This window comes from Rana temporaria (assembly GCF_905171775.1).
Source record: "Rana temporaria chromosome 4 unlocalized genomic scaffold, aRanTem1.1 chr4x, whole genome shotgun sequence".
Classification (NCBI taxonomy): Eukaryota; Metazoa; Chordata; class Amphibia; order Anura; family Ranidae; genus Rana; species Rana temporaria.
Window position 1 is genome coordinate 942,095 of NW_024404460.1, and position 12,700 is coordinate 954,794.

Consider the following 12,700-nt stretch of genomic DNA (forward strand, 5'->3'; position numbering starts at 1 on the left):
TTCCTCCTCACACAGAGCCTTTACCTCCTACAGCCTCAAACGATCTCTCTGACATGGAGGACTCCTCACAGCAGCAATACAACCCCACAGCTTCTAATAGAGGTAAGAGAGCTGTAGAATAACCTGCACACTCTCCACAGAAACTTGCCTCAGCTAAGAAGCATCACTGGGAAGACACCCCTGAGTCAGCAGCAGACACTCCAGCAGAGCACACAGCACCCCCAGCTGCCTTCCCTGCTTAAATGGGTTGTTCCGGGCAAAAATAATTAAAAGCCAGCAGCTAAACATACATTCCTGAAAGTGGGAAAGGATACCTGTCTTTGACATCCTGTCCCCCCTCCCCTGAAAGGTGCCAATTGTGACACCGGAGGGGGGGGGAATCCGATGAGCGGAAGTTCCACTTTAGGGTGGAGCTTCGCTTTAAGACTCCCCTGCCTCTGAAAACACCATTACAGCTATGTTATTATCCTTCCAGGCTGGTCTGCATTATGAGCTACGCTCCTCAGTGTCCAACCTTACTCACAAAATAGATGGCATTGAAGACCGCACAGATCACCTACAATCAGTTAGGAGTGATCATAAAAAGCACATGATGAAATGGTGGATGCTCATGTGGAACAGACGACAGACATGAACTACAAATTGAAAGTTGCAGATTTAGAGGATCGCTCCCGCCGCAATAATTTAAAAATAAGAGGGATCCCTGAAGCTGTTAAACCACAAGATTTCATACCTTACTTGCAGCAGATTTTCCTAAAGCTTATCCCAGATCTCACACCTAAAGATTTACTAATGGATAGAGCACACAGGATCCCCAAACCAACACATCTGCCTGACACAGTCCCTAGAGACATGCTAACGAGGATCCATTTTTATCATATCAAAGAACGCCTACTCAGAGCAGGCAGATCCTCCCGTGCACTCTCCCCTCCATACACAGGGATAGCCTTATACCAGGACCTGTCTGCAGTAACCTAAAAATTGAGAAAATAATATAGCCCCAGCACTGCGATTTTGAAAGACCACAATATAGTTTACCGATGGGGCTTCCTCACCAAATTGCTGGTCACAAATCAGAGCCAACAAATCACCATCACATCCCCTAAAGATGGCTACAACATGCTCCATAACTGGGGCCCAAAACCTTCATCATCTACAAGTCACCCAAGTAACAACGCAATCCATAAATCATGAGAAATATGCTGCATAGCAATCTAAAACCTACCTGATTCTCTCATGATCACAAAGTCTACCTACCCCCCCTCAGACAAGATGTCTAATTCCTCATTACCCTCTTGATCTGAGGCCCAGAATGTGGATGAAAATGTTATAATTTGTTCATCCGTTTAATCTTTTTCTGGTTATCACGCGCCCTGGCACAAAGTATGCTACATTCACTGCAATTGTTTCTATTATATTTTGTGCTAATTATGTCTGTTTAATCGTAACCTACTGCTTATGATAATACAAACCTGAGTCCAGATACCGTTCCTTACTCTCCCATGCACCTACAACTCGGTAGTACTTCTACATGTCAATATGTCCATCCGTATTACCACTATCAATGCAAATGGCATTAATAGCCCCTACAAAAGGTCTAGAATGTGGCGAGAAGCCATCACTCAAAAAACAGACATACTTTGCGTTCGGAAAACGCACACAAAAAAACTCCCTTGTGTCAACACCATCTCTTTCCAGCTCCGTCACCTGGAGGCTGATCCCTATGGCAGATACCTAATCCTAGATGCCCTCTTTGACAATATACCATATGTTATAGCCAACATATATGCTTCTACTTCTCATCAAAAACAATAATGAATAATCCCATTACCTCATTACCCAAAGGAACGCATAATTTTATGCCGAGATTTTAATGACCGGATTGATACCACTCTTGACTCCTCTAACCAGCGCAGACAAAGATCCACGGCCCTTTCCACACTCACACAACTGGAATATCTTTATGATTCCTGGCGGTGTTTACATGGGACAGAGAGTGACTATACCTTCTACTCTGCCGCACAAAATTCATACTCCAGAATTGACCTTTTCCTGTCACACAAAAGTATCCTGCAAACCATATCCCATGAAAATATAGGCTTAATTACATGGTCAGACTACGCACCGGTTATGATGAACATTTCGATCAACTGGTCCATTAAACTGTCCACCATCTGGCGCATAAACACCTCCCTTTTATCCCAACCTCAGTGTCAGGAAAAGATCAAGCAGGAGTTGGAGACCTACTTTGTGTGCAACAAAAGGGGGAGTATAGCCTCATATAGAAAAAAATAATATAAATGAAAACGTACCATTACATCCCAGTTATAGTAGGTAAGCAAGGGAATGGTAGCTGAGGGTTTGTGTGCAAAATGATCTCTGTATCAAATAATGTACTGCATTGGAAACGTGTGCGAAACGAGAAATACAATATAATTCTTGATCAGATACGCAAATTAGAAAAGACGAACAAATCCTCCCCTAATGATGCAGATACCACCTGCTTACATACACTCAGAGAGGAGTTTTGCCTCCTTTGATCACCACATCAAACGACAAAGTCACATGATATACTTCTGGCAATAGACCAGGCGTTCTCCAAGCCAGACAAAATTAAACGTAAAGCCATCGCCTCCAAAATCCCATACATGCAAACAGCCCAGGGCTGTAGAGCCAGTGATCCTGTAGACATTGCTAACTGCTTTCGAGATTTCTACACATCCCTATACAACCTAAATACCTCCACAGATACCAATAATCCAGAAACCTCTTTTATTTCCCAGTTACACCCGATCAATGAGCAGATCTTAACGCCCCATTCTCTGTGCCAGAAATCTTAAAAAATCCGGTCACTTCCCTTACATAAAGTCCCAGGAGCTGATGGCTTTTGTAATGAGTACTTTAAAACATACGCAGACACACCAACACCACACCTCTGTACTTCCTTTCATCCCATGGCGACATCCCAAAAGAATCCTTAGAGGTCCTCAATGTCACGATTCCCAAACCCGGTAAATCTGACGACAACCCAGCCAATTATAGGCCTATGTCACTCCTAAACACTGATATTAAAATCTATGCAAAGATCCTAGCCTCCCGTACATCACGCCACATCCCTTTACTAATACATGCAGACCAGGTCGGATTTATTCCCAGGCGCCAAGCATCTGATGGCTCTAGGAGAATCTTATACCTCATACAATGGGTGGAATTCCACAAAACGCCTTTTCTGCTCCTCTCTTTGGATGCAGAGAAGGCGTTTGACAGAGTCCATTGGTCCTACCTTAACTCAATCCTCCAAAAATGTGGATTTGCAGGCAACACCAACACTGCTATACTAGCTTTGTAGTCACACCAATCAGCGAGGGTTTGAAGGTTAGGTATGACCTCTGACCCTTTACGATTTCCAATGGAGCAAGACAGGAACCTCTTCCCATTAATATTTGCTCTACAGTAGGTGATGGCACCCCATCGCAGCAGCCATAAGAGCCCACCCGATGATCTCAGGATTACAAAGACACTACCCACAAATTACGGCTCTGCACTGATGATGTCATTGAATTTCTGACCAATCCTCTTCAGTCCCTACCAGAACTTCATGACCTGTTGATACAGTTTGGCCAGATATCCTTATATAAAATCAACTGCTCCAAATCAAATTTGATGGACCTATGCCTAGATCAAGATACAAAAACAAATCTCACTTGTCTATCCCACTTTCCATGGGCCCCAGCCTCAATGCTTACTTACCTAGGGATATAGTTAATTGATCCCTCCTGCAACATCCTCCATACAAATTATGATGCACTTATTAAAGCAGAGTTCCAACCAATTTTGAGAGGTGGTCTTAAATGAAAGACCACCTCTCCACCCATTGTGTTTGGATATTGAATATTATTTTTTTTGCAATAGTACCATTTTTAGAAGTACAAGTGGCTCAGGGCGTCACGTCCTCTTCTTCTGCGAGCACCCTCATTGACTTCTAGGACCTGTGTGTGTCACAAAAGACAAGCTGGCCATTCACAAAGTACTACGGGACTCGCGCATTCACAGTCAGAAACTGGCAGTGAAGTTCAAGGCTCCACTGCTGGGATTCCTTAGTTGAAATGGTGGTACCTGCACCCAATCCGATGGATGGATCAGCCTAGGGGGACCGACATTGCGGGCTCCCTGCACAAGTAAGTGTCCTTATTAAAAGTCAGCAGCTCCAGTGTTTGTAGCTGCTGACTTTAAAAAAAAAATTGCAGCTGGAACACCGATTTAAGAAACTACAGGATATCGTCACCTCCCTCCGAACCACCCGGGCTTCCTGGGCTGGGAAGATAGCACCATCCAAAATGTTCTTCTTGCCTCACCTGCTATATATGTTCCGAACTCTCCCAGTACTGCTACTCTCTTCTCACCTGGATACGCTACAACGCACCATCAACAACTATATCTGGGATGGCAAACACCCCAGAGCTAAACACTCCACCATATGCACTGCAGCGGCCAAAGCAGGAATGGGAGCTCCTAACCTCAAGAACTACGACAAAGCAGTTCTCCTAAACCAATCCCAACATTGGTGGTCACAATCATCTCGCCCTCTGTGGGCGCAAATAGAAGAGTACCCCCACCAAATCTCTGCTAGCAGCCATATGGCTACAACATCGACTAACGCCATCTTTCTTAAGCACAGTAAATGCAACCCTCAAAGTCTGGAGTTCAATTCATCGCCAAAATAACGGTCTCTCGGAAAAAGCAATGGAATCTCTCCCTCTGGCTGCGCTGGAAATAATATGCTCTGATGTGTCCCTAGCCTCCTGGATAACAGTGGGCATTACCACAATTGGAAACATTCTACATGAAGGGAAGCTTCCAACACCTACATGAAGATTACAACATTCCCAATAAGGACTTCTTCAAGTACCTAAGAGTGCGACACGCTCTGTCCTCTCTTACAAAATAAGATCAACCCATCATGATGGGTCCATGGTACGTGTCTGGTGGTCCTGCCCTCTGCTCCTTCCCTTCTGGCAATCTGTTCAAACACTCATCACCAACATCACCGGCAACTCTACAAAAATCACACCCCAACTGGCATTGCTAGGCTTGGGAATGGGAACATGGGATTCTTCTCATCATGTCATCCTTACTCACATCCTAATTGCAGCTAGACTTTCCATAACAAGTGGAATATCATATTGTCACCTTCTTCTCTACTAGTCTCCCAACTCCTATCTACAGATGGAACTTATGTTTGCCAAAGCAAACCTGACCCTACCTAAATTCCAGAGTGAATGGGCCCCATGGCTCAATTACTTCAATATTGACACCACTGCCTTACTTTGTTGATTACACAGTACTGCTCTATGTTGTACCTGATGATGTCTATCCTATTTGCTGAACACAACTTTCTCTCTCTGCCTAATTCCTTAACCACTTAAGCCCCGGACCAATATGCAGCCTAAAGACCCAAGGGGTTTTTACAGTTCGGGACTGCGTCGCTTTAACAGACAATTGCGCGGTCGTGCGACGTGGCTCCCAAACAAAATTGGCGTCCTTTTTTCCCCACAAATAGAGCTTTCTTTTGGTGGTATTTGATCACATCTGCGGTTTTTAGTTTTTGCGCTATAAACAAAAATAGAGCGACAATTTTGAAAAAAAAGCAATATTTTTTACTTTTTGCTGTAATAAATATCCCCCAAAAACATATATAAAAACATTTTTTTTCCTCAGTTTAGGCCGATACGTATTCTTCTACCTATTTTTAGTAAAAAAAATCGCAATAAGCGTTTATCGATTGGTTTGCGCAAAATTTATAGTGTTTACAAAATAGGGGATAGTTTTATTGCATTTTTATTTATTTTATTTTTTTTACTACTAATGGCGGCGATCAGCAATTTTTTTTCGTGACTGCGACATTATGGCGGACACTTCGGACAATTTTGACACATTTTTGGGACCATTGTCATTTTCACAGCAAAAAATGCATTTAAATTGCATTCTTTATTGTGAAAATGACAGTTGCAGTTTGGGAGTTAACCACAGGGGGCGCTGTAGGAGTTAGGGTGCACCTAGTATGTGTTTACAACTGTTTGGGGGTGTGGCTGTAGGAATGACGTCATCGATCGTGTCTTCCCTATAAAGGGAATGACGCGATCGATGCGCCGCCATAGTGAAGGACGGGGAAGCCGTGTTTACACACGGCTCTCCTCGTTCTTCAGCTCCGGGGAGCGATCGCGACGGAGCGGCTATAAACAAATAGCCGCGCCGTGGTCCCGGATCGCTCCCCGAGCGGACCCGACCTCCGCATGTAGCGGGGGGGGTCCCGATCGGACCCCCCACCCGCTAATAGGCGAGGACGTACCCATACGCCCATGTGCCTGTACGTGCCATATTGTGGACGTATATGTACATGGGCTGGTCCTTAAGTGGTTAAGTATAAAGTTGTCCACTACCTCATCATAACACAGCACCCCCCCCCCCCCATGTACCTGGATCTGAACTCCATAACATATTGTCATAAGAATTCTGCTTTGATATATTTGTATTCACAAATGTTTTCTTGATTGTCATATTGTATATTGTATCATCTATGCCTTACCATGCACTCATAAGTGAAAGTTTGTAAAATTTGCAATACTTTAATAAAAAAACATGTTGTGTATAAATTAGAACTACTAATAATTGTCACTCATCTACCTGATGATGGTGGGGGATGGTATGACCTTCCTGTGTGGAATCCCGGGAATACAGAGGACGGGGACATCTCTCTGGGGGGTTCCTGGTATTAGGTGGCTCCATCATATCCTTGTGTCCTTCTGAAAACTCCTCCATCACTCCATACTCCTCATCCTCCTCTTTATACTCTTCTTTAACATCAATATTATCATCCCCGAGGTTTCCACTCTGAATATATAATAAAACATTCATTGTAACAAACATGCTGTGTATAAATCAGAACTACCAATAATTGTCACTCATCTACCTCATGATGGTGGGGGATGGTGTGACCTTCCTGTGTGGAATCCCGGGAATACAGAGGATGGGGACATCTCTCTGGTGGGTTTCTGTAGCTGGATGACTCCACCATGGTGTCCTGGTACAGATCTTTGTGTTCTTTTAGAGACTCTGACTCTTCCATCACCCCATCCTCATCATCCTCCTCTTTTATCTCTTCTTTGACCTCAACTTTAGACTCTCTCAGGTTTCCACTCTGAATATAGAATAAAAATGACATCAATGGTAACAATGCAGATAATGTACAGATCCTAATGATACTATCAGTGATTGTTCCTCATCTACCTGATGATGGTGGGGGATGGTGTGACCTTCCTGTGTGGAATCCCGGGAATACAGAGGACGGGGACATCTCTCTGGTGGGTTCCCATTACTGGATCCATCTGTAGGAAACACACACACTGACTGAATACATTGGGCCAGATTCTCGTACTTTTGCGGCGGGCGTAGCGTAAGCCATTTACACTACGCTGCCGCAACTTACTGGAGCAAGTGCCGTATTCCTTAAGCACTTGCTACGTAATTTGCGACGGCGTAGTGTAAAAGGCCCGGCGTATCCCCGCGTAATTCAAAGGGGGCGGCTTGTATTTAAATTAAGCGCGCCCCCGTGCCAATCGAACTGCGCATGCGCCGGGCTTAAAATAGCCCAGTGCGCATGCTCCAGTTCTCGACGGAAAACGTCAATGACGTTGACGTGTGCGTCATTGACGTAAAGTCGTATTCAAGAACGACTTAGGAAAACGACGTACCTGACAGGAAAAGACTACGCGGACCCGACGCCATACTTAACATGGCATACGGCGGACTGGCATAAGGTTACCCCTCATATAGCAGGGGTAACCTTACGCTTACGCAAACGACGTAAGCGACGGCTACACGACGCGAATTCGTTCGGGAATCGGCGTATCAGGCTCATTTGCATAAACAAATGAGACCTGAACGTAAACACCACCTAGCGGCCAGCGGCGAATTACATTTAAGATCCGACAGTGTAAGTCACTTACACCTGTCGGATCTTGGCCGTTTCTATGCGAAAATGATTATAGGAATCGCTTGCAGATACCCGGGCCAAAAAACAGAGATACGACGGAGTTTCCTGAGATACACCGTCGTAACTCTGCTGAGAATCTGGCCCCCTGTTTCTATGTGTTTATCAGATGATGGGGGATCTAGGTGGAGCCTCCGTACTGCTCTCTCCTTTACAATAAAGTCTCCTCTTACCCGGTGATGTGAGGGGCGGCTGATTGTCCATCATGACGTCCTTGTAGAGATCCTTGTGTCCTTCTAAATACTCCCACTCCTCCATGGAGAAATAGACAGTGACATCCTGACACCTTATAGGAACCTGACACACACAATGATACAGTCACCATCCAGACACACCCCTTGTCTGTTACTGGATAATGTCCCAGAATTCCCGGCACCGCTCACCTCTCCTCCATCATCTCTCTGGTGACTTCTAGAATCTTCTTTGTATTTCTCTATTCTATCAGGGAGGGAGGTGGAGGCAATGTGATGGTCATATGATCTCCAGTAAATGTGTATATAGACTGCGCTGCCAAAAATATAAATAAAGATTATTAAACAGTTTGCCACATGTAAAGAATAAAGAAATGAATGACACCAGAAAACACAACTAATGTCCAATGTATCAAAAAGTCCCCTTCAAATATTAGTTGCTTGAAAAACAAGAGGTAGGTGAACAGGTGCTGTGCCATTAGTAACAGATAAACACGTGACCACTTCCAGGTGACCCCACATGGATGACACTCACCACAATGGATGGACCTTCTATTACTAGATAGGTCTCACTGTGCAATTTGGTTGGACCCGCTGTGTATCTTGTCACCAACTTGTCCATTCACATGTACCTGGATGTGATTTCTTCCAATGCCTTATACACTGTCACTCCCCCCACTAAAAAAAGTGATAAAATCCATTTAGTATAGACCAGCGGTCTCCAAACTGTGGCCGGGGGCTGCATGCGACCCTTTGCTTACCTTTATCTGGCCCTTGGGGCACTATTCCATCCACTGACACTAACTATGGGGTATTATTTATCCCACGGACACCAACAATAGGGCACCATTCCTTCTATTGATATAAACAATGGGGCACTATTAATTTCATTGATATGAACAATGGGACACAGTTCCTCCCACTGACACCAACGATGGGGCATTGTTTACTTCCACTGGACATTTTCTACTCCCACTGGCCCCTCTAAAGTCTAAACTGGCCCTTTGTTTAGAAAGTGTGGAGACCCCTGATATAGACTGATGAGTAGGGTTGCCACCTCATCCCTTTAAAACAGAACACATATGAATTACACAGGTTCTGAGTCTAATTTAATGCAGGAAAGGCACCAAATGAGTCTAATTACCTCCTTAATTAGCCACAGAACCTGTGTAATTCATATGTGTTCTGTTTTAAAGGGATGAGGTGGCAACCCTACTAATGAGGTGAGAAGGTGATTGGTGGGAAAGGTGACACATTTCCAAAATGGAGAGTGTTTTCCGGCCCTGTAAGTGGGGAAATGTTCTGCCCCTGAAGGGGTTAATCTAGGTCTCCACACTATATATGTGTGTATCATCATCGCTGGAGATAAAAGACGTCACAGTGACTATGGAGGAAGAGGACGGACATGACGGGGTTACTGGGTGTAAATAGAAGATAAGATCTTATTACCTCCTCTGCTGCCACTTCCAATGTCTTCTCTCTACTTCCTCCCGACTCACCTCTCACCCGGAAACTTCCTGTGTGTACCTGACATCACTTCCTGTCTGTATTCCTGATAGAAGTGAGATCACCATCTTGTGGAGCTCAGAGGAACTGCAGTCCTGGGAAATATATTGAAGTGATCTTGTGCTGTGTGTGTATGTACTGTATATCCTTATAGATGGGTCATCTCCACTCCCACCAAGGGGGAGAGAAATATATTACTGACTAGTCCGGCCTTTACCAGCCAGGGATCCTCCAAAGGTTTTTAGGGGTTCCCTGTGAATTGATAAATTTCTGACTTTCAGTAACAACAATTTCCTGATAATGTAAAAATGTCCTTCTTTCACTGATCACTGATATGAGGGGATCCTTCTCCCATTGGTCACCAATAAGGGACCAATAAACACATCACTTGTTTGGTTTTGTTTGGGTTTGGAGTGAATTTGCCCTGTTTGGGGTGAGATAACGGCTGCACTGATTGGCTATTCAGCCAAGATGACCCTTCAGTTGCAGTATGACTACCAATGCTAAATGTGGCAGCTTCCCACCTCAGTGAGTGCAGATTTTAGTATTTCCTTCTAATAAAAGGCATTACATGATGTGGGATTCCCCTTTCTCTCCTCCCTGAGTGTGTATGAAGAGGCGGAGCCTGAGTGTGTATGAAGAGGCGGAGCTCTGAGTGTGTATGAAGAGGCGGAGCCCTGAGTGTGTATGAAGAGGCGGAGCTTCTGAGTGTGTATGAAGATGCAAAGCCCTGAGTGTGTATGAAAAGGCGGAGCTCCCGAGTGTGTATGAAGAGGCGGAGCCCTGAGTGTTTATGAAGAGGCGGAGCCCCTGAGTGTGTATGAAGAGGCGGAGCTCCTGAGTGTGTATGAAGAGGGGAGCTCCTGAGTGTGTATGAAGAGGCGGAACTCTGAGTGTGTATGAAGAGGCGGAGCCCTGAGTGTGTATGAAGAGGCGGAGCCCTGAGTGTGTATGAAGAGGCGGAGCTCTGAGTGTGTATGAAGAGGCGGAGCCCCTGAGTGTGTATGAAGAGGCGGAGCTCTGAGTGTGTATGAAGAGGCGGAGCCCTGAGTGTGTATGAAGAGGCGGAGCTCCTGAGTGTGTATGAAGAGGCGGAGCCCTGAGTGTGTATGAAGAGGCGGAGCCCTGAGTGTGTATGAAGAGGAGGAGCCCTGAGTGTGTATGAAGAGGCGGAGCCCTGAGTGTGTATGAAGAGGCGGAGCCCTGAGTGTGTATGAAGAGGCGGAGCCCTGAGTGTGTATGAAGAGGCGGAGCTCTGAGTGTGTATGAAGAGGCGGAGCCCTTGAGTGTGTATGAAGAGGCGGAGCTCTGAGTGTGTATGAAGAGGCGGAGCCCTGAGTGTGTATGAAGAGGCGGAGCTCCTGAGTGTGTATGAAGAGGCGGAGCCCTGAGTGTGTATGAAGAGGCGGAGCCCTGAGTGTGTATGAAGAGGAGGAGCCCTGAGTGTGTATGAAGAGGCGGAGCCCTGAGTGTGTATGAAGAGGCGGAGCTCCTGAGTGTGTATGAAGAGGCAGAGCCCTGAGTGTTTATGAAGAGGCGGAGCCCCTGAGTGTGTATGAAGAGGCGGAGCTCCTGAGTGTGTATGAAGAGGGGAGCTCCTGAGTGTGTATGAAGAGGCGGAACTCTGAGTGTGTATGAAGAGGCGGAGCCCTGAGTGTGTATGAAGAGGCGGAGCCCTGAGTGTGTATGAAGAGGCGGAGCCCTGAGTGTGTATGAAGAGGCGGAGCTCTGAGTGTGTATGAAGAGGCGGAGCTCTGAGTGTGTATGAAGAGGCGGAGCCCTGAGTGTGTATGAAGAGGCGGAGCTCCTGAGTGTGTATGAAGAGGAGGAGCCCTGAGTGTGTATGAAGAGGTGGAGCTACTGAGTGTGTATGAAGAGGCGGAGCCCTGAGTGTGTATGAAGAGGGGGAGCTCCTGAGTGTGTATGAAGAGGAGGAGTTCCTGAGTGTGTATGAAGAGGCGGAGCCCTGAGTGTGTATGAAGAGGTGGAGCCCTGAGTGTGTATGAAGAGGCGGAGCCCTGAGTGTGTATGAAGAGGCGGAGCCCTGAGTGTGTATGAAGAGGTGGAGCCCTGAGTGTGTATGAAGAGGCGGAGCTCCTGAGTGTGTATGAAGAGGCGGAGCCCTGAGTGTGTATGAAGAGGTGGAGCTCCTCAGTGTGTATGAAGAGGCAGAACTCATGAGTGTGTATGAAGAGGCGGAGCTCCTGGGTGTGTATGAAGAGGCGGAGCTCTGAGTGTGTATGAAGAGGCGGAGCTCCTGAGTGTGTATGAAGAGGCGGAGCTCCTGCTGTTACCTGCTGTTACTGTTGGAGGAGGAAGCCGAGTCTAGGAGGAAGACTGACAGAAACCGCAGCAGACTTGCAGAAGTGAGCGAGGAGTAGGGTGCCCACGTGTCCCGGTTTGCCCGGGACTATCCCGTAATTGCCATCTGTGTCCCAGTTCCCGGCCACCTTCATTCCAGGACAATACAGTGTCCCGGAATGAAACACACTGGGAACAGTCATGAGTTCAGGGGTCGGGACGGACTGAGCCGTGGTACCGCTGGCACCGGAAACACCTCTACCTTACTTTAATCCTGGCCACTGGTTGCTAGAGCCGCCTGGCGTGTAGCAACCAGTGACATTGCGGCTGAAGTGCAACCCCCTCCATGCTCAGTGTTGAAAGCGCGGGAGGATTTCACTTCCTCCTCCTCTGCGCTACTGCTCCTGGCAGCCAACGCAGCTGAGCTCCGAGGCCGCCCCCTTGTCATACCAGAGAGGCACAGTCTCACTGGTCTGGTGGTGGGGGGTGCAGGGCAGGGCAGTCGACAGCATCTGAGAACAGAGCAACAAAGAGTGGCGGCCCCGGTGAGCAGCAAGAGGCTGACTAGAAGGAAAAGCACGAGAGGGAGAAGACCTCACCGCCACTCTGACCTGAGCAGCAGTGAGCGCAGCATCCCCGGCACCTCCCAGTC